Here is a 22612-nt window from a genome sequence, read left to right as displayed (position 1 = left end):
GCCTCCGTACGCCACTGGTCCTGGAGAGACTCGGATTGCAGGTCTTTCCGAGCTCCAGAAAGGAGCGAGTCATCAGTCACACAAATGACGTAATCAGTGGCAGGATGACCGGTTATAGCCTCACTGAAGCTGGGTTTAAAATTAACCCAAGCTATTGTGACCTCTGCTGACGAACAGCAGAGAAGGTTGGGGGGGGGGGGGGACGGGACATAAACCTTCTCTGGCTAGTATTTAGAGGTCAATATACCCGGACAGAGCTCAGGAAAATGTCCTGAACTCTGCAGGAGCAAAATGAGAAAGAGAGCAGCATAATGCTGAAGGAGAGAGAGAGAGAGAGAGAGACACACACAGAGAGACAGAGAGACAGTCACCCTGCCCACTTGACCAAGTGGAGAACACAGAAGGAGGAGAAAGGAAGGGAGGGCAACGTGGCACTTGGCCAAACCCCTGGACCTCCTTTCAGGACAAACGTCAGGCTGCTGTGGTCTATAGCACAAGGAGCTCTCTTTTATAGCTGCAAAAAGCCCAACCTTGCATAATAAACCTGAACTGACTCCTTCCCAACACTCTTCTGATCTAGTCTTTTTCTCTCCAGGCTTACTTGGGTTTGACCGGGCCAGAGGGATGACCAGGGCTCAAACCAGAGAGTGGGGAACCTTGCCAGGCATTGTCTCCAAAAAACAGATGACATAACTTTGACCTATTCTTAGGAGACTTGTGGGGAAGCAAGACTAAACATGAAGTGAACACACAAAAGCGGTTTGGAATGGGAAGGCCACATACAGGCATGCTTAAACCTGGGTTCAGCACTTCGTACCGGAACGAACAGCAGCAAGGGTGCAAACATGCATTAGCCGCAACTGTAAGCGGAACCACATTCACACTGGAGACCCCGAGAGTTTAAGTGAACCCGAGATACCTCAAAACTTCAAATGCCTGTATACTGAAACAGATCACCAAAGAGTCCAGTGCTCCTTCATAAACACTCCCTCCCCGAGTCAGTATTGATCCTCCCTTTGCTTTTATTCTAAGCACTACAAGCAAATCGAAAAGGGGAACCATCCATAACGTTTCCTCAGAGAGATTGATCAGTTTTTTATCAAGGATGTGGCTGAAAGGTACTAAAAGGGAAGATGTATTCATACAACCGAGTCACTGTTCCAGCTTTAAATGAGTAACCAAAAGCCCATTGTGTACACACAGCAGGTGTTCACTGGCGAAGGTTTTATTTGTCCTTGCTGTGTAAAAAAGGTGGTGCCGTGCCGTTTACAGACAGACAGGTCAGGTGACCGAGACAGTGATACAGCACCAAACGGTTTAATCTAGACATCCCGATACAGGACGTATAAAAGGAGGAGTGACAGAATATAAGACTGGATGCTGAACTTCCCCATGTGGAGGCGAACATATGTCCCCTGATGGTCAGTAGGCAATCAAAGACCCCGTGAGCGCACGAGTTGTGGTGGATGGGAATACAGCATGAAGAAGCAGGACTGAGATGGGAGGCCTGGGCCTGCCTGAGTGGACAGATGGGGCATGTGTGGCGTGGGAAGGGTTAAAGTCTGAGGAGGCCCCATCTGCCACCTCGTCTGTTCTCCTGGCTGGCTGATGGCCGCTGCTTGGCTCTGGCAAGGAAAATGGACACGCAGTGGTACTGCGACGACTTCTCTATTCGCAGCTGACCGATAACCAAATCCAAAAAGATCTAGACTCTTTCTCAAGGACTTCAGTGAAATCTGCCCAAACCGTTCCCAGCAAACGGTGCTGCTGCTACACGTCTTGAGGTGTGCGAGTGAACATGACTAACAAAGAACAGGTCAGTAATCACAAACCAACACTACAGCACAATCTGTTTGACTAAACTCATGCCAAAAAAACAAAAAAAAAAAAACAAAACCCAACAACACTTCAGGTATCAAGGTGACGGTAAAAATGAGCTCATTCAGTGCTTTGGTAAAGCAAACAAAATGTTTTCATTGGCGAGAAACAAGAGTGAGTAGGAACAACGACGACGAGGAAAAAAATTCCAAATATGGACTCCCTGCACGACGTACAAGCTCAGACCCATTCTGTGCAGATCCGGCTAGCCAGTTGGAGGCTTTCAAAGCCACCAGCAGGGAAAAGCTCAGCAATAGAGAGCCACCTGGATCCGGTAAAACGAAGAGCCTGCGTTTCAGCTCAGCTCACAACAGAGGCACAACAAAAGGTTTTATACCCACAGAAATGCTTTTTCAGAAGTAGAGCTTTAATACTGTAGTGAAACGCAACAGAGGACAATGAAACGCTGTGGGATGGAATAAACAAAAATCACAGTGTTTGGAAGACTCCAATTAAGGTGTGCATCAGAGTTTGGGCAATCGTTTTATGAAATGGAATTGAGAGAATAAATTACATGCACTCAAAAAAAAAAAAAAAATTAATTAATAAATAAAAAGGATGGATTAGCCTAGTAATATGGATGTAATATGCATAAATATGGGAACTAATCACCATCACGGTCGCTGTAAAATCCTAAAGTAGCACTGGCTATGTATGCAAAACGCTGGCTAACGTCCAAAACCTTAGTGTAAAAATTCCCAGACGCTGACTATTCTCCGAAGGTAAATAATTAAGAAAGGCCAACAACATACAAACAGCTCAACATGCATGACCGGTCCAGTTCCCTAAAACGGTTACTCAGGTCAAAAAAAAAAAAAACAACAACATTTCCAGTGCATTTCAACATCTTAACCTTACAAGGTACTAGTGAAAGGAGCCAGATTGAGAGAACATAAACAAGACTCATTTCATTACATAGAGAATGAATAAGAAAGATGCATTTGGCCCAAAAAGGTCAGTATAAAGGTCGGGTACTGTTGGACATAGCTGGGTCATTAGTGTGATGGCTGGCAGAGGACCGGGAGAAAGACGTGGCCTGCTTCATATCACGTACAACAACTTGTTTATGCAACAGGCAAGAGGATACTGGAAATAAGCCCTTCTGGTCCAAGTCAATTCAGAGTTCTCCCCGAGTGAATTATCGCAGAAAGCAAAAGGTCAGCACCTCTAATGAGAGCAGCACGTGGTATGCGGACACGCCACGGGATCGTAAACAAGGACACGCCATCCCAGGAGTGCTATTGGCTTGCTACCAGGCAAGGGACACTCGATACCAAGGTCGCAGCGGTCTGCCTGGTCCTGGAGGGTTGAGCCGAAACAGGCCACGACGGGTTAGACCCCCGTCTTACAGGCCTGCTCGACACGACTCCCGGCCCTTTCATGGCCATTCGGATTACTGGAAAATATGTTAAGTGCACGGTTTCCTGAAACCAGAGCCTGACTGACACGAGCAATCAAAAACAGGGCCATTACGTAGTCGTAGTAACCATTAACATCAGAAACTGGAGACACAGCAAAGAGAACTCCAATCTTCCCAAGACGCATTTACCTAAAACAGACCCAAGATGAAGAGACTTTCTGCAACGCTATTAAGTACACCTTAAACATCACCGCTACTCCTGAGCGTTACTTTCACCGACACGTGCTCCCAAGACGCTCCATTGTTGTCTGTAAGGCAGGTCGGGGGATTTTAAGGTACTTTTTCGGGATCTTGCTCTCCTGGCCTTGTGATCAAATGCTACATTTACTAACTCAGCTGCAGCGGCACGAAAAACAGCGCAGTCATCATGATCCAGGGCAGAGAGAAGAGGAGAGAGAGAGAGAGAGAGAGAGAGAGAGAGAACACAAGACAGAGACCAAGAGAGAAAAGGGCCAGGGGAAAAACCCAAACGTCACACAGGAATGAAAGGGATGAGGAGATGAGATCTGTGTGGAAACATCAGCAGGAGAGGTGAACAGAACACACAGAGAGAGCTGCAGATACGCAGTCCATCATACAAGCATAACAAACCCGAACAACAGCATGCAGTATTGCTTCACACGCCTGGAAGAAAAATACAGCAGCTAGACTAAACTCCTAAAGTTCTAGTGAAGTATAAACAGGAGAAGCGGTATGAACGTGTACGGAATTTAATCGGCGGTGGTTTTTAATCGGACTCGTCTTTCACACAGCTACAGCTGCTCTTTCCCTTCGAATTGCAGCATCTGACATTTTATACAGCAAAAGACAGAATAAGTCCTTCCATTGTATAGTCAAAGAAAAGTGTGTGTGTGTGTGTGTGTGTGTGGGGGGGGGGGGGGAGGGGGGAATAAAACGTTGCATTTACAAAGAATCCAATTACTGTGTGCACATGGAGCTTAAAGAGCTCCTACGAAAAACAATGTGATGCCTCTAAAGCTCTACGTGTTCTTTAATCAGTGTGTCGGAGAAGCGTACACGACAACGAAAGCGTACAAAAACCATGTCTACCACGAGTCACAATGGGAGGGCTTCTTTTAAGTTCGTTCAGTACAAAAAAAAAAAAACCAAACAAAACAAACTCTCATTTGTTCTGGGGTGGGATGGTTCATGGTTTAGCGGACTCCTCTGTAATAAGCAACCACTGGATTATAACATGTTACACGCTGGTACATCATTACAGTAGTTACAGACCGAGATAGCTGTGCGAGTCTCGGACATCGGCTCTTAATATTTCTTCGGCTTCCGGAGAATGCTCTAGGGCTTGTGTTCAAAATCGCTGCCCGGCAAAAGGATGATTTACGATCCTCTATGTAAAAATAAATCAGACTAACGGGATGACAAAACATGTAAGATAAATCCGATCTCGTGTCGGCGTACCAAGCCCGAACGATAATGCGCGAGAAAGCCATAATTACGACGATAAACTATTGGGATGTTGTTTAAACGCGGTGACTGATCACTAGGTTTATCTGGAGACATTCGGTTCTTTGGTTATTATTACAACGGTACATTACAATGACAAATACCTATACACACTGGGCATGTATAAACATATTTAGTCTGGAGTCGATGTTCGTCGTGGTGAGCTTTGCCGTCGAGCTTTATATTTCTTCTTGCTGACCTTGTTTAGTTTGGTTTCGACTTGAGGGCACGTTGGACAATCCTATTCACGTTCTAGTCGTTCACCTGGGCGGAGGATGAAAGCGCGAACGTATATTATATACAAATATTATCATTTCATACTATAGCAGAGCTCATCAATGTAGCCTATGGGGGGGTGGGGGAGTCGGTGGGGGGGGGGGGGGGGACTGTCCCTATTTCATCAGCTGTAGCTTTGTAAACATGAACCTTCACCACTTCTCAATTAAAGGAAGCGTGTCTGGCCCGAGATTGAGCTAGAGAGGTCAGAAAGGGACATTTTGACAAAAACAGAACAGAAAGAGAAATGGATACTGATGTGTAGACTTATTCCTCCGTCTTCAAGTTCAAAGCAGATGTGAAGTAGTATGACGTTTGAGACGAAATATAATAAAATAAAAAATAAAAAAAAAACAAACATCGGGAGGCTTTTACTATAATACAGCTGGTCATATATGAAGCTTTCTGGAACAAATAGGCCATGGACATCTTTACAAACTCCTTCCGTCATGGTGGTTTAAATGACTAATTTGTTATTATTGTGAGAAACAGAAGTAAACAAGTTAGAAAACATTCCTGACTGCTACATGAACAAATAACTGCTGGGATAGCGGCACTGGGGAAACGGTCCATGGGAACAGGCTTGGGGATTTTAAAAAAAAAAAAAAAAAAAAAAAAACAAAAACCAGGCAGCGTTACTAGTCAAAAATGCTAGTCAAAAGCAGCAACATGAAAAATATGAGAAAACAAAACAATCACTTCCAACTGCCTTATTTTTAGCCATGAACCAATCATTAACGATTACTCATTCAGCAGGAAGTGCTGGCCCGTTAGCCGCTTATTCAAACCTTCACAACGATAAACGTTCAAACACGGAGGAAGATCAGCACTTTCTCCAAAATGGCTTTTCCTCTGAAAAGAACTGCAACAAATAAATACTATTACCGCTGTGAAAAAGCAGTATTTCCTAAAAAGCCCAAAAACCTCTGACAGGTGACATCATTAGTAGTGTCAGGTTTTATTCAGCCCTTGTTTTATGGTGCTGGAGTCCAGGCAGAATTTTCTCGCGCTCTAGCTGGGTTCCACGCTGAACGTTCGCTCGCAATCTCACTACGAGTAACCGGCGGGAACAAGCTCGAGTGTCCAAAACTGAAGCACCTAGAACCCGTCAGCGGTGCATCCTTAACAAAGCGAACACGCCTTCGCCACCATGACTCATCGCACATCCACATGAATCACTGCAAGCTGGCTTCCAAATTTACAGTGAGCTCTAATAAACACACACAACATGCACGAGGGGGAAGTTGGCGCGAGTCTATTAAAAAGAAAAGCCCTTCGCTGCTCCTCATGCACAGCACATCCAGGCAAAAATTCATGACCTTCTGGAGCTGCGCTGAAGCAGCAGCCATCCATCAGAGCGGCCACCGCGGTCTTAAAAAGATTGGCGGAGTGTGTGGGAGGCCGTTACACGTGTGGGAGGAAGAGCAGAATAGGGACAAACGCCAGCCAAGGACTTGAACGGAGCATGAGAATGAGCTTCATTTTCCTGACATCACATTCCTGACATTCAGTACGAGATGAACTCGCCTTCACTCAATAACACTCGTCCTTATTCCGTTATTTGGTGGGAACGGTCGTGGGGTTCATGCAGATTTTGGGTCTTGGTTAGCATTTTCCTTAGCACTAAAATGAGAGCTGCTTTTGAGTCACCGCCACAAGGAAACAGACCTCCACCTGGAAAAGTTCTACAGCTTCATTTCCATCCCCCCCCCCCCCCCCCCCCCTTTAAAATCTCTCTGGACGTGTACAGCCGACATAAAGTGGTGCTGTTACTTGTTGAGCGAAGGTGACCTCAGGACGGCGTGGGGTAATGCGTCTGTAGCGCAGCCAATCAGATGCCACGGTGATGAATGGAATAGTGATCTCATTCTTTTGGATTAGGATCTTAAGAGCTACTTCGCTGCTGCCAGAACTTTAACGACGTGCAAGAGCCCAACTACAGAAAAAAGGCCCGTTTTCAAAATGCTCCTCGAGTTCGGCTGCCATCCTACTTCCCTGCACGTAATCAGCAGGAATTACACAGCGAGGCTGCACTCCTCCTATTCCTGCTTATGAAAACGCCAGAACAACTGCGGATAAAGTGCGCACTGTTGCACCGCTATAAACGTCCGTCAACAACGTTTACTGCGTATTCGCCACTGTGTATTAATTAATACCACATGACGGACTGTCTAATGAAAACAATGCATGCTGGGGTGGTGTGGTGCAGCTCGACGCGAAACCGAGTGCCATTCCCACCCCAAAGTGAACTCTTTTCGTATAACCGCGTGGCCTGGCGTGCGTTATTCAGCGTATACTACAGCAGTTTGCAAACGATTCGAATTTCTATTTAATAATGAGTGACACATCATACATTTTTGCCGCCGTTAATGCAGTAGAGGAACGGGTGACGGTAACGCCGAGATACTTGTATTCTGAACCCTCCGGGTGAAAAGGTACGCCGGTCTGTTTTATTTTTATTATCTCTGGAATAGATGTGAATGGATCTGTAACGTAAAGCAGCAAGTCGTCAGGACCCTGAAACACAGGAAGCGTTCTAAGCGTTATTGAGAGAGGCTCAATTGCTACGGCAAAAAGTAAGGGAGGACATCCCTGGTGCGTAACCCGTGACAAAGTAAAATAGTCAGATTTAGCATCGCCGGTATATATGGAAGCTTACGGTTCCACGTATAATAAACGGATCCATGATATCAGTCCATTCCCAAAGCCGAACTTCTTTAGCATTCTATTCCGAAGAGTTGCAGTGAGGACGAAGGGGACGGATATTAGAAAAGGAATGCCGTCCTTTTATAAATCCGTTTTTTGCGCCTCTGCAAAAACGCTAGGAAGAATCCCGTCTAAACGAGAGCGGCACGTCACACGTTTCAACGGTTTATCGTTAGATGTAATGTTGGAGCATCCGAGAGACGAGTTACTCCCTGGTATGACGCGATAAACGGTAGTTCCCACACCAACCTCACCTCAATGGTTACGTGTTTCACTTTGTTAAAAACAACAGGGTGTTATTAAAGTACGTGTATTAGTCGAAGATTACGTGGAGCGTACGACGTACACGTGGAGGAGTTGTTACTATGGAAACAATAAGGTATTAGAATGAGCGCATTAATATTAACCTGTCGTTCACGTTACATCTGGAACCACTATCCGGGCCGCACTGTTATACAAAGATAACGCACGCCTTCTGGCCAATCAGATCCGAGTATTCGACTGTGCTGTGGTATATACGACCTAAATATGATCCTCGAAAAGGTTTCTAAGATACACAAAATCCGGATGCATACAGGTGTGCTAACAAACGCAGAGCAAAACCGAGTTCGATTTCCATCACAGCTCTGTTGAACTCTATTCCGATTGGTCAGAAGGTGCGGATACATTTTCTGTGACAGCAGTTCCAGCTGCAGTTCAAATCACAGGTTTAACGTGCTTCTTCTAACACGTTATCATTCACAGAGACTTGAGCGATGGACGAGCCATGTAATCTAGAGCTAATAATCAACGGATTAATCAAAACATGTCATTTATCAAAGAAAAAAATAAAAACAAAAACTCTGCGAACTCGTGTACGGACTGATTGACCTCAAGACCGAGAATAAATGAGAAGCTGGTGAGGAAATGATAGCCGCTATTAATCCAAGTAATAACAGCAACTTGTCCTCGTGGGTGTTCCACCACATGAATTGTCGAAAAGCAAGACACGCCATTCGTTAATGAATTAAAAATGGCCATCGTTAGCAAACGACTGTGGTATAAGAGGAATAAAACACTTCAGGATGTGCTATTATAGGCAAATAATCCACTTTGGGATTCCTTACTTTTTTTTTTCAGTAAAGATTCAGTACAAATCTGTAACATCAAATAAGTTTATAGCCTAAAAAACGTTGCACAATAGATACAGCTGTAAGAGAGATGCTGGAAATGTACACTACCAGATCACGCGTCATGATATCGATATTATATCATATTACTCAGCCATAGATAACAGAAAGACAAGCAGAAATACTGGACTATTAATTGGCCTTAGGTTAGTGGGACAATCCGCACAGCACACACGTGTGTGTATGTACGTGTATATATTTGTGAATGTGTGTGTGTGTGTGCGCATGTGTGTGTGTATGTACGTGTATATATGTGAATGTGTATGCATGCGTGTGTGTATGTACGTGTATATATTTGTGAATGTGTGTGTGTGTGCGCGCATGTGTGTGTGTATGTACGTGTATATATGTGAATGTGTATGCATGCGTGTGTGTATGTACGTGTATATATGTGAATGTGTATGCATGTGTGTGTGTGCATGCGTGTGTGTATGTACGTGTATATATGTGAATGTGTATGCATGTGTGTGTGTGCATGCGTGTGTGTATGTACGTGTATATATGTGAAGGTGTATGCATGTGTGTGTGTGTGCATGTGTGTGTGTATGTACGTGTATATATGTGAATGTGTATGCATGTGTGTGTGCATGTGTGTGTGTATGTACGTGTATATATGTGAATGTGTATGCATGCGTGTGTGTATGTACGTGTATATATGTGAATGTGTATGCATGTGTGTGTGCATGCGTGTGTGTATGTACGTGTATATATGTGAAGGTGTATGCATGTGTGTGTGTGTGCATGTGTGTGTGTATGTACGTGTATATATGTGAATGTGTATGCATGTGTGTGTGCATGTGTATGTACGTGTATATATGTGAATGTGTATGCATGCGTGTGTGTATGTACGTGTATATATGTGAATGTGTATGCATGTGTGTGTGTGCATGCGTGTGTGTATGTACGTGTATATATGTGAAGGTGTATGCATGTGTGTGTGTGTGCATGTGTGTGTGTATGTACGTGTATATATGTGAATGTGTATGCATGTGTGTGTGCATGCGTGTGTGTATGTACGTGTATATATGTGAATGTGTATGCATGTGTGTGTGCATGTGTGTGTATGTACGTGTATATATGTGAATGTGTATGCATGTGTGTGTGCATGCGTGTGTGTATGTACGTGTATATATGTGAATGTGTATGCATGTGTGTGTGTGCATGTGTGTGTATGTACGTGTATATATGTGAATGTGTATGCATGTGTGTGTGCATGTACGTGTATATATGTGAATGTGTATGCATGTGTGTGTGTGCATGTGTGTGTGTATGTACGTGTATATATGTGAATGTGTATGCATGTGTGTGTGTATGTACGTGTATATATGTGAATGTGTATGCATGTGTGTGTGTATGTACGTGTATATATGTGAATGTGTATGCATGCGTGTGTGTATGTACGTGTATATATGTGAATGTGTATGCATGTGTGTGTGTGCATGTGTGTGTGTATGTACGTGTATATATGTGAATGTGTATGCATGTGTGTGTGTGCATGTGTGTGTGTATGTACGTGTATATATGTGAATGTGTATGCATGTGTGTGTGTGCATGTGTGTGTGTATGTACGTGTATATATGTGAATGTGTATGCATGTGTGTGTGTATGTATGTGTATATATGTGAATGTGTATGCATGTGTGTGTGTGCATGTGTGTGTATGTACGTGTATATATGTGAATGTGTATGCATGTGTGTGTGTGCATGTGTGTGTGTATGTACGTGTATATATGTGAATGTGTATGCATGTGTGTGTGTGCATGTGTGTGTGTATGTACGTGTATATATGTGAATGTGTATGCATGTGTGTGTGTATGTACGTGTATATATGTGAATGTGTATGCATGTGTGTGTGTGCATGTGTGTGTGTATGTACGTGTATATATGTGAATGTGTATGCATGTGTGTGTGTATATATGTGAATGTGTATGCATGTGTGTGTATGCATGTGTGTATGTACGTGTATATATGTGAATGTGTATGCATGTGTGTGTGTGTGCATGTGTGTGTGTATGTACATGTATATATGTGAATGTGTATGCATGCGTGTGTGCGCATGCGTGTGTGTATGTATATGTATGTGTATGTACATGTATGTACGTATGTATGTATGCGTACGTGTGCTGTTCCACCCGTCTCCTCCTTTCCCGAACACACGCTAGTAACCTTCAGTAAAATCCTAATAATGGAGACAACAACAGTATGCTGAGTTCAGCCTGATGATCTGCTGATGTCCATATGGTCTGATATTTTAATGTAGGATGAGTCACAGCCAAAAACCTCTCCTGCCCTCCATTTCTGCACGCTGCATGCACAGGGAAATCTGGCAGGCTTTACATTCCGGCTCGTTCTTCAGTCTCCGAGTGCACATGTCTGCGCTTGAAGGCGCGAGCGAGATGCCATTTTGCAGGGTAATGATGCGCGTATTTCTGCTCTCTCGCCACAGAGACGGGCCTGTTCGGAGCACACGGGCTCTCTGAATGGAGCATTAGCATGTGGCCCACCAGGAGGGGAAGTAGGGGAGGGGAATCGGCGAACAAAGCCCCTATAGTCGTCTCAAGCTGAGCTATGAGACTTATGTAATATGACTGGCAGGGCCCACTTCCTCAATCGGAGTGCTGCAGACTAATCCTGTCGAAAGAAAGGCCCAGGTGGGGGAGAGAGAGAGAGAGAGAGAGAGAGAGAGAGAGAGAGAGAGAGGGAAAAATGCTTATAATAAGCAGAAGGAAAGTGTTGAAGCGAAGCCGATCACAGGAGAGGGCTACCTTTCATCTGCAACCAATGACGGCAGAGTCTAACTGACAAGACTGCGAATAATATCTTTCTTGGTGGAGGATGTGCACACAGGCTTCAAGGAGAAATGAGGATTGGGGGGTGAAAAGGGGGGAGGGTGAGAGACAAAGCCGGAGACTGAGAGAAGTGGAGAAGTGTGCAGGGTTCTCTGTTAGCGACGGGCTCTGCTACCCATCAGCACGAGCAGGATTTAGAGCGGTTAAAAATAAAATCTGATTCTGATTTACTGTACCGGCTGCCTGGAAACCATGTGACTGGTATCACATGAAGAGGCGGAGACTGAGAAGAAGAAATACACTCGCATACTCTCTCTCTCTCTCTCTCTCTCTCTCTGTGTCTCTCTCTCACACACACACACACATAGGCCTGCTGCTATAATGAGCTTTGTGATCAGACTGCTTGGTTTCCACTGATGGTAAGCAGATAAGCAGATACGATTTCAGAGGGAAACAGCAGCGGCTCCTATGGCTGCAGACCCCAAGCCGAGAATTCACACGCACGGAGAACGTAAAACTTTGGAACGCGGTGAAAGGGGAAGCACGACGCGTGCGTTTCCCGGGCTCCAGCGTTCGCATGCGTGTGAACGGGAGTCGATGGAAATTGCCACGTGCTGAAAGGCTAGCGTGAACGCCGCCGCTTAAAGGAAAGGAAGGCCGACGTTTTGGCTATGAGCTGCGATGTTCTTTCCTCACATCACGTGTAGAATAAACGATTATTTGAGTCTTTACTTCCGCTCAATACGATGGCTTTTTGCAAGGCTTGGTTTTGTCTGTATTTTCACATACTTGTCTGTTCGTTATTCCGAAAAGATTCAATCTGCTCATGCTGACTAATCGCCCTAACAAAAACCTCTTCCGGCCCGTGTGTGTAGTGCAGCAGGTGGCGGGATTCGAAGGCGTGCTCTACAGATACAGCATTAACCGCCCTTGCGCTCTGACCTCAACTTCCTGGTGTGCTGGCGTACGTGAAGAAGAGAAAATTTCACTGTGCTGTAATGTATGTGTGACCAATGAAGACTCGTTATTAACGTGCATCACGCCACCGTGAAGCGTGTTACGTTTGAACACAGCAAATGAAACGAACGTGTGAAAACCAAGCTACTTGTCTGCTGAGCACAGATTTGTCCATCCCTGTAATAAATCCGTGCTCTGCAACGTTACGAACCCGTGACACACACAAACTGATCAAAGACCCAATACGGCCAAATCACAACGGTTTTCCAATATCAGTCAGAGAAACTGCTCTTGTTGAATAATCCAGTGTGTTATATATCTGATTACAGGAAGTTAACGGAGCCGGGGTCTATCTAATAAAACCCAAACCCACATTAAGTAAACAGAAGTGGCATAACTCCGACAGCAGGAAGGCTAAAAACGCTCAAAAGGAAGTGCTACACACGGACACATGGATGTGGACGAGAGGCGAGGGAGGATGAGGAACAATAGTTAATTCTGTGTCTGTGTGTGTGTGTGTGTGTGTGTGTGTGTGGGGGCATGAGCCACCAGGGCCGTCTGACGCAGCCGTCACATGAAGCGCATGATCAAGAGGGGGAAACTTCATTAGCGCGACAAAGCTGACCCACTTTTTTTTTTTTTTTCGGGCGGGGACACTACCACCACCCCTAAACAAAACACACACTAACACCACAGTCTAAAATCCATGCAGCTCAAAACCAGAGGAAAAATAAAAAGAATTCCTCCACACAGGATCAGGAGACAGGCAGGGCCTGGACATGCACTAAGCCCTGCTTTTAACACACACACACACACACACACACACACACACACACACACGCACGCATTCCAGTGCGCTAGACTTGCATGTTAGTACTAGCGCGGACGCACATGCGCACTTTCTAACCGAGCTCCAAAGGGCGACCGCCCGGGTTCGTTTTCTAACGCCGTCGCTGAAGAAGATAATTTCAGACGACAGACTCTGAGCGAGAGTCTGAGAGAGACGCCCGGACCACAGACCTGCGCTGATCCCGACAGAAAAGGAAACCGCAAACAAATGGAAGAACAAGACTACTCAAGGAAGTATGAAAGGAAGAGCATATTTACCGATTCCATGGCTGTCTTCAGAGGGGAGTGATTAAAATCCAAAGGGAGAAGGGAAAAAGAAAAAAAAAAAAAAAAAAAAAAAAAAAAAAAAAAAAGACAGGCTCTCGTGGCGAAGTCCGAGGTATCCTGAAAAACAATAAAAACAAGAGAAACGGAGAGATCAGTTCACTGAACGCTAGCGTTTCACATTCCTGACGTGGAGGATCAGCTGTTTAACTGTGAGAAGCTACAAGTACTGAAATCAGACGTGTATCTAGGCAGTGCACACGTGTTCAGAGGGATGATTTGGGGGGGGGGGGGGGGGGGGGTGATTGGTGTAGCAGATACATTAGTGTGATCAGATACATTGGTGTGATCAGATACATTAGCTTTGGTGTCTGCTTTGATCAAATACATTATTGTGGCAGTTATTTGTTTTGTTCTGCTGACTTGGCCAATTGGAGAGTGTGTCCGTTCTGCTCTCTCGGGTCGAAAGACCGCAAGCAAAGAGCGCTGCAGAGCTTCTCACAGCTCGACCCACACACACACACACACACACACACACACACACACTGCAAGCCTCTGCTGTTTCAGTAGAATCACTAAACAGTTACTTGCACAGGAGCAGACAGTGATGTCTAATACCTCTTTCCTGTGACTGACTCTACAGTATTCGCACGTACATAAATAGATGCAAAGCTGCTGCAACACACACACACACACACACGCGCACCTTAAAACGCTCCTACACTCTGACCTGATTGGGGAGGGTTGCCATGGATATTGTTGTCACGGTCTGTTCGAGCACAAACGATCAAAAATATCAATGAGGCGACGCAGTTCTGCATGTCGCCACTGCGATTATACTCGCACGCAGAAACGCACAGCGCGTAGCAGGACGTTTAGGAGGCTAATAAAAGAGTCACGTGTTAAAACCTCGCTGTTTATTACTATTTGAACTTTTAGCGCACGTCCTTCCGTCCGCACGCTCTCGCGTCGTCCTGCTCTACTGGCGAACCCTCTATTGTTCGCACTAGCGCGCGATATGGCGATATTTCATTTCTTTATTGCGCTCCGAACACTTAGATGGAATGATTATCCAGATCACAACTTTAGTTTCTACCTACCTTACTGTTTGACTGCAAAAAAAAAAAAAAAACCCGAAGAGAAACTTAAAATCACGGTTTCATCTTATACCGTCATATACGACCTCTCGTTAAACATAGTGTGTGTTGGGGTTGCACGATATTCCGTTAACTACGGTAGTATTGCGATACTAACGCTTCAAAACACCGCCGACGCCGCTGTATTTTTAAACGGTAGTACTGTAAATACGGGAGTACTGGAAGTAACACTATATGTGCGACAGTTAATACCATTTTCACTAAAACAACTCGTCTCACTGCTTTCGCAGAATACAAGCGAGTGAACGTTCCTCGAAGCGCCGTGTGTAAATACTAAAATTAGCCGTGTTTGCCCGATTTCATCATTTTTTTTTTGTTTGTTTGTTTGGAGTTCCTTATTTGTTTTTCATTATAAATTCAGTAATCTATTCCTAATATCGAGTTCATTCCGAGTTCTCTGAGGACGATTTCCATTTGCTCGAGGGAACAAGAGATGAAATATGAGACGCACCGAATTCGTGACTCGCCGGTTGTACGATCGTTCTTGCGTTCTTCCGAAAGCCAGTTATTCGTTCTCGTTAATAAAGCGTTCAAAGGAAAACCTGCTTCGTCTGTTTCCGTTAATATCCATGGATTTCTGTACATTTGGTTCATTTTGTGAATCTGAATTATGAATGGACACAATATTGCGTGGTATCGTGATACTCCAGCCGGTACAGTATCGTAAGATGTGTTGATGGTATCGTGACAACCCTATTACAGAGAAGGAAGGAAGGATCAGAGAGAGATCGCTGGGCCTCTGGCGAGTCTACACAGCTAGTACACGTTAGCTTGTGCTGTTAAACTGCCAATGATGCACATGAACGAGCGTTTTCGCACTGATCACGTATCATTTAATTTGATTTCGAACTAAACAAAGACGAGGATAATCGTGCAAGCAAAAAAAAAAAAAAAGTACAAAGCCTTGATGTGTTTGGAGTAAACTGTAAGGTTTTATATTGCAGAAGAATAATTATGAAATATAACCAGCTGGCTAAGCAGGAATTTTTGTCCCGCATTAGCCTTCAAACCTAATCAGTGTTTACAGTTAGAAAGAGGATAATGAAACTCGATACGAGAGACCAGTGCTTGGCTAACAGAAGTGACAGAATTACAGATCGAAACAGAAAACAAAGCACAAGTGATCCTGGAGAAATGCCGTGCTGGTAGGAATAAATCTGCTTGCACCTGCTTGGCACAGAAAGGCATTCCAGCTTACAAACTGTTAACGGTGAGCTGGCGAAACCAGATTAAGGCCAGGCCTGAGCACTGTGGTGTGTGTGTGTGTGTGTGTATACACGAGGCCCCTGATGCTTTTCCCAGCAGCAATCGGACAGATTGGACTAATCCAGTACAGAGCGCACTGCCTCCTAACGAGGCCTGTAATCTTACAGCACAAAAACCTCCTGACCACACACGCAGAACAGACACCAGCAAAGCCGCTAAACACAGATCAGCCAGACACGGCACAGACCACCGGCCCCATCAAAAGACCTGGTGGATATCGTAAACATGAGGAGAAATGTTCCATCGAGGCCTATAAGGCCCTGTTTCCACTAGTGAGTAGTCATTTTAAATCACATAACTGTTGCTACGGTTACCCCTGTAGTCTACACTACTCCGGCGTTTTCCACCCTCCACAACGGAGACTTTTGGAAATGCGTTTCAGTGTTGCGTTTCAGTGTAAACAGACCAAAATGAAAACGTGGCTCCGCCCACATTCACCCCCGATTGGGTCTTCTGGACCATTGCGTATCCTTCCCTGATTCGTCAAACCCGTACCACACGACCGTTACGCTACCTCGATCGTATACACAACAACGCGGACACTGATCCGCAAGCTTTGCTGGCTTTGTCGTCATTCTTAGCAGCCGTTGTGCAATTCAATTCTGTATTTTATAAAACTGCGGCTGCTTCATGCGCAAGAGGCGAGCTATGATTAGAGAAATCGACAACAAATCTCGTTTCAAGCGGCATAAGTTCCTACATGGAACTCCGGTTTGGACTAGCAACCAACTTCCTGTTTACACTTGGACGCGCATTCCCAGTGTACATGAACGGTCACGTGACGCGCGTATTCGGTCGTGTAGTGCGGACGAGGATCGTTTCTGAAACACAGCGGAAACGCCCGTGTGGACGAGGATCGTTCTCATTTTAAAAACGAAAACGCACTAGTGTAAACAGAGTCTGCTGATAACATCAACTATTTAAAGAATCGACTATGAAACACCGGGAAGAAAATCTCCTTCTAACGAACATTAACACACCGCCTGACCGGACACACTCGAGACAATAAGGGAGTTCTCGTATTGCCATGGGCAGTTGCAACTAACAACACTGAACATTCAACATATCAACACAATAGCTTGCCAAGTTGGTAGTCGGGTCAGTGGAAACTAAAACTTCTGTTTGTACGACACCGACACTAGCAACATGTCGGTATGGTTTATTTTAGGACCGAGGACACAAGCATGAGAAGCTGAAGATAAAGAAGGCTAGATATAATATCCTAAAGTCAACCTGGCTAATGAAACGGTACAGCTAACAGGAAGAAGAAGAACCGTATGTACACACCTATACATTTACAAGACGATGAACTGAACCGCTGAAGACCCTGGCATCCTTAAAAATACATCACCATACCAACGATATCACAGGACAGTGTATCGCGTAATCATTTATCACGAGATCAACACCGTATATCGGTAATATCGCTCGGCTCTACTTAGCACTGACTTTATAGTATAGAGTTATATATTAAGAGTAATGATTTATAGTCGATTCAGCGTCTCCCAAAAGAGGAAGAGTTCCCATTAGAAACTTTATATCGTCTCGGGGAGTTTTTCATTCCACAGTCTCCTCTGCCTTGTTTATCTAAATCTACATCTGGAGTTCTGTAAAGCTGCATTGTGACAACGTCTACTCTGAAAAGTGCCATACAAATCAAATTAAACCAAGTGGTTAGCACGGTGGCTTAGTGGTTAGCGTGTTTGCTTCGCACCTCCGGGGTTGGGGGTTTGAATCCCGCCTCTGCCCTGTGTGCGCGGAGTTCTCCCCGTGCTTTGCGGGTTTCCTCCCCGTACTCCAGTTTCCTCGACCAGTCCAAAGACATGCGTCGCAGCCTGACTGGCATTTCCAGAATGTCCGTAGTGTGTGATTGTGCCCTGCGATGGGTTGATGCCCTGTCTAGGGTGTCCCCTGCCGTGTGCCCCGAGTTCCCTGGGATAGGCTCCAGGCTCCGCCCCCGTGTAGGATAAGAGGGAGGGAAAATGGACGGATACAGCGGACACAAACTGCTATCCAGTGAGACAGACGGTAAACGTTGTAAGATAGCTTCCTAGTAAGTAAAGTATCATTGTGAAAGCACTGCGGTATAAAAATAATGTTAGTACAGCCCTAGTGATGGCTAATCATAGAAAAACCCTGCCACGTTCATAGAAATATTAGGAAGTGCACTTTTCAGTGCAAATATAAAACTAATAAAAGGTTTCTAAGCAACAGCAAGCCCGCCGTATTGCGACCCAGATAAGAGTGTAAAGGGTTCGTGGTGCGCATTAGAAGCCTGCACTGAGAGAAGAGGCTGTTCTTTTGAATCTCTCCCTCCCTGTGCAGAGAGCACGCACTGCTGACCTTAAAAGGGAAACTTTGGGCTGGAGGAAGAGCGCTCATGCACTCCGAATTACCCCTCAAAGGCCTGTTTATTTTTGCAGCCGAAAGAGGATGCTTTCACAATTCTCTTCGGGCAGAAAGGAAAGAAGTGGCACTGCGGGGGGGTTCAGGGTTCACTCCGGCAACCCACATCCTGGACATCCAGACTCTAAACATCTCCATAAAACTGACCAGACCAGGCACCACGGAAAACAGCTCCCCCACACAGATAAGAGAGCATTTATAGAGGGAGCATGAACACATGGAGTGTGATGATGCCAATAACAGCCTTCAGTCTCTCTCACACAGAGAGAGAGAGAGAGAGAGAGAGAGAGAGAGAGAGAGAGAGAGAGAGACAGAGAGAGAGAGGCAGACAGAGAGAGAGAGAGAGAGAGAGAGAGAGAGAGAGAGGCAGACAGAGAGAGAGAGAGAGAGAGAGGGGCAGACAGAGAGAGAGAGAGAGAGAGAGAGAGGCAGACAGAGAGAGAGAGAGAGAGAGAGAGAGAGGCAGACAGAGAGAGAGAGAGAGAGAGAGAGAGAGAGAGAGAGAGAGGCAGACAGAGAGAGAGAGCGCGAGAGAGAGAGAGAGAGAGAGAGCGAGAGAGAGAGAGAGGCAGACAGAGAGAGAGAGAGAGAGAGAGAGAGAGGGGCAGACAGAGAGAGAGAGAGAGAGAGAGAGAGAGAGAGGCAGACAGAGAGAGAGCGAGAGCGAGAGAGAGAGAGAGAGAGAGAGAGAGAGAGGCAGACAGACAGAGAGAGAGAGAGAGAGAGAGAGAGAGAGAGGCAGACAGACAGAGAGAGAGAGAGGCAGACAGAGAGAGAGGCAGACAGAGAGAGAGAGAGAGAGAGAGAGAGAGAGAGAGAGAGAGAGAGGCAGACAGAGAGAGAGAGAGAGAGAGAGAGAGAGAGAGAGAGGCAGACAGACAGAGAGAGAGAGAGGCAGACAGAGAGAGAGGCAGACAGAGAGAGAGAGAGAGAGAGAGAGAGAGAGAGAGAGAGAGAGGCAGACAGAGAGAGAGAGAGAGAGAGAGAGAGAGAGAGAGGCAGACAGACAGAGAGAGAGAGAGAGAGAGAGAGAGAGAGAGAGAGAGAAAACAGTGTTTGCATTCAGTTTTCAGTCATTTGCACAAGAGCTCTATATCTCAGGACCTTTCTTTAACGTAAAGAGTCCAGAAAAACACAAGTATACATTATCCATGATGTCAGCCATTTACAGTCTAGCTTTTCATTTTCCAGTGCTCTATAAATGCACTTTATTAACAAATATGACAAATATGCTCTATGACTAACCATCACAGATAATAGGATAATGTGCTCATTCAAAAGGAGCTGATATCCTCATGAACAAAAGTTGCACTACCGAAACCGGCAAGAGATTAACACCAAAAACGTGTGATCTCCGTGTGCGGTGCGGTTTAACTGCTCTGGGAATATAACAGCAGAGGATTGTTACCCTGATGCCTAGTTTAAAGGAGGAGAAGTACAATAATGATACAAAACAGTAATTTCACAATCATCACTTGCTCTAGTTTCGAACCCTAGTGCTGATCAAACTAACCAAATGCACTCAAGAGTTCAAATCTACTCGAATGAAAATGAGGCCTCAGCATGTTGACTAAATGAACTCAAGTACTAGTGTGTGGTTTGGATGAAGAGCAAAAGCAATCCCATACAAGTAAAGGAAGCGCTGATCTGGAATCGTTGCAGCGCACCTACACAAGCCTGTATGAGCAGAGCTGACGACATCGCCAACAACAAAACCCTAGCAGGCACAAAGAAGAAAACACCCCAGACTTACCATTCCAGTGTGCGACAGCAAACGTGTTTCCAGGTGTGTGCCAAGCAACAGTACGATAAACATCGAGGCAAAAGTCTACCGCGGATAAATAAGCAGCTCCTCCATTGTTTATAAGCAGCTCCATGTCAAAAAACACCACAGTCCCACCCACTTGTTTTTATTTTTTAAATTGGGTCAGAAGACCAAGGCTTGTGAACTCACAGGTGAAACTTCACCTAAATAGAACCGGTGTGAAGTGAAAGTACCGCTACACAAAGCACGTGCCCGTCTTTCAGTGCGCTGTCCTTTCCCTTTCAGTGAATCTGCTCTCCCACCGGGTGAATGCTACTCACGCTTGGTCTACAAAGCGCAGTTTCACACGTTTCCTCGATCGCCATAGCGAAAGGTCAAAAAAATCGAACGCGTTACGGCTGAGCCGTAGACGCTTCCACTGCTGCACGAGTTGTGGTTTGACCCGAGGCAGAAAGGGCGTCTTCTCTCATTGTGCTACGTTTTGTGGTTATCAGGTTATCCCCAGCTCTTCCAAAACAGCACCAATTTAACAACTTGTGAAGCTCAAAATAGGCACAAAAATAAATAAAAAAATAAAAGCCCCTAGAGTTCAGTGCCACCGAAACTATTTTGGTAAGAGTTCACCAAACGTTTACATGTGGAAATTTCCGGCTACGAGACATCTGAGAAGTAAAAACCCCCGACACAGGAATTTCTATAGAACTGAACGTAGTTTGAATTATGAAATCTCAGGGCTGAAATCTGGCTTTATTGAGCTTGTCTACATTTTTCTCAAGATTTAGTTGGAAGGAAGACATTTGGACCATAAAATACATCTTTTCGAGTTGTTGAAAGGGAAAAAAAAAAAAAAAAAGTGTTAAAACGTGGAAGAAAAAAAAAAAGCAGATGCTGGAACTGAAATTATGCTCAGGCTGAGTGTTCAGCTGAAGTGTACAGGCCCCAACACACACCTCGCGTAAGCGAAGGCGTTTAAAGGATTCTCTAGTGTTCGTGTCTATCTGCGCCATGCTGACTAATTAGGTTTGACTCAGCATGAGAGATTAAAAAGCCAACACGCGAGAAAACTGCTGAGGCACAAAATGATTCAGCGAAAAAAACACAACACACGTTTCCCCAAAATTACCCAGAGTCCCTTCATACGGAATGACGGTCGAGAGAAAGAAAACAGTAGGAATCTGGAGCGCGCGCAGATTTAACCGTCCACGTCTCGCACAAACACGGTTATCTGAAATAAGATCTGCAAGCCTGCTCGTTGCGCGCTATACCCAAGCGCCAATCTTTCCATTTCACAGAAACGGCTTCTGGCGAAAGTCATCGTCTCGAGCCTTTCCCCTGCCTCTCCGTGGATTTTCTCTTTCTGCGTGCCAGTTGTGTCAGCAACGGCTCCAACCCCAGCCTCCATCTTGTTCGAGACCACATAAGGCCGTCCTGTGTGTGCCTCGGAGAAGATGGAAAAGGTGCAGGGCCGGTTTTTTTTTCCGAGCCTCGCCTCATAAATTACATCGAGAGCGTTTTCAACATCAGAGCTGCAGTGCAGGATTCAGGCCGAGCGCAAGATCTAAACCGAAAGGTCTTTTAAACACACGGCTCAGGGCTCGATCAAACGCCCAGGAGATTTCACTCCCGTCTTGTCTGCGTAGCTGCTTAAGTCAAGAGTAGCAGGAGAGCACAGAGGCGACTAGGTTCATCTATTTCTTTTAATTATACTCGTATATTCAGTGTAGTTTACGCTCATTAAAGTGCCACGCGACACGAACGACTCGAACGCAGTGCTTTCACGGACCGGTTTCAGACCGATATTACATACAAGTTATAAGCGGTTATCACAAATATTAATAAAGCTTCGTTTTTCAACACAAATTATTTCACGATGCTCTTGTTTGTATTGAAGAAACACCTAATGCTAGCGTAACGTTAGTCAAACGCTACATTAGCACACCCCTGGCGAATTCTTAACTCCGATTGGTCAGGAGGTGTTGATTAAGTGTCTACAACGGCAGCGACGGCTGTAATTCAAATCACAGGTTTATATCGACGCCCTCGCTCTAATACATCATCGTTTCTATAGTAACAGCTCATTTACAGGGACTTGTATGAAGAATGCTCTGCATAACCTATACAGACTAATGAAAAGATTTTAAAAAACATGCTGTTTTTTAACAAAGAAAACCATATGAGCCTAATATTAGATAATAGTTCCTAATAGGGGTCGATACTTATGCATAGCTATCATTAGTACATACAGAG

The 22612-nt window shown here is 45.1% G+C and overlaps 1 protein-coding gene across 2 annotated transcripts in view; it reads right to left on the bottom strand.

The window, feature by feature from the left end:
* Positions 1–22612, bottom strand: part of ankrd11 (ankyrin repeat domain 11) — a 133817-nt gene that overhangs the window by 76681 nt on the left and 34524 nt on the right. The window contains exon 2 of one of the 2 annotated variants that reach the window (XM_053616647.1): positions 13766–13891. The exons of the other annotated variant lie outside the window; for it this stretch is intronic. The gene's annotated coding sequence lies outside the window, so the exon portion shown is untranslated. The remainder of the gene's footprint in view (positions 1–13765; positions 13892–22612) is intronic. 2 annotated transcript variants of the gene reach the window in all.

This window comes from Ictalurus furcatus, chromosome 27 (assembly GCF_023375685.1).
Source record: "Ictalurus furcatus strain D&B chromosome 27, Billie_1.0, whole genome shotgun sequence".
NCBI lineage: Eukaryota > Metazoa > Chordata > Actinopteri > Siluriformes > Ictaluridae > Ictalurus > Ictalurus furcatus.
The sequence above is the reverse complement of the archived record's forward strand: the minus strand, read 5'-3'. Positions and strand labels throughout refer to the sequence as shown.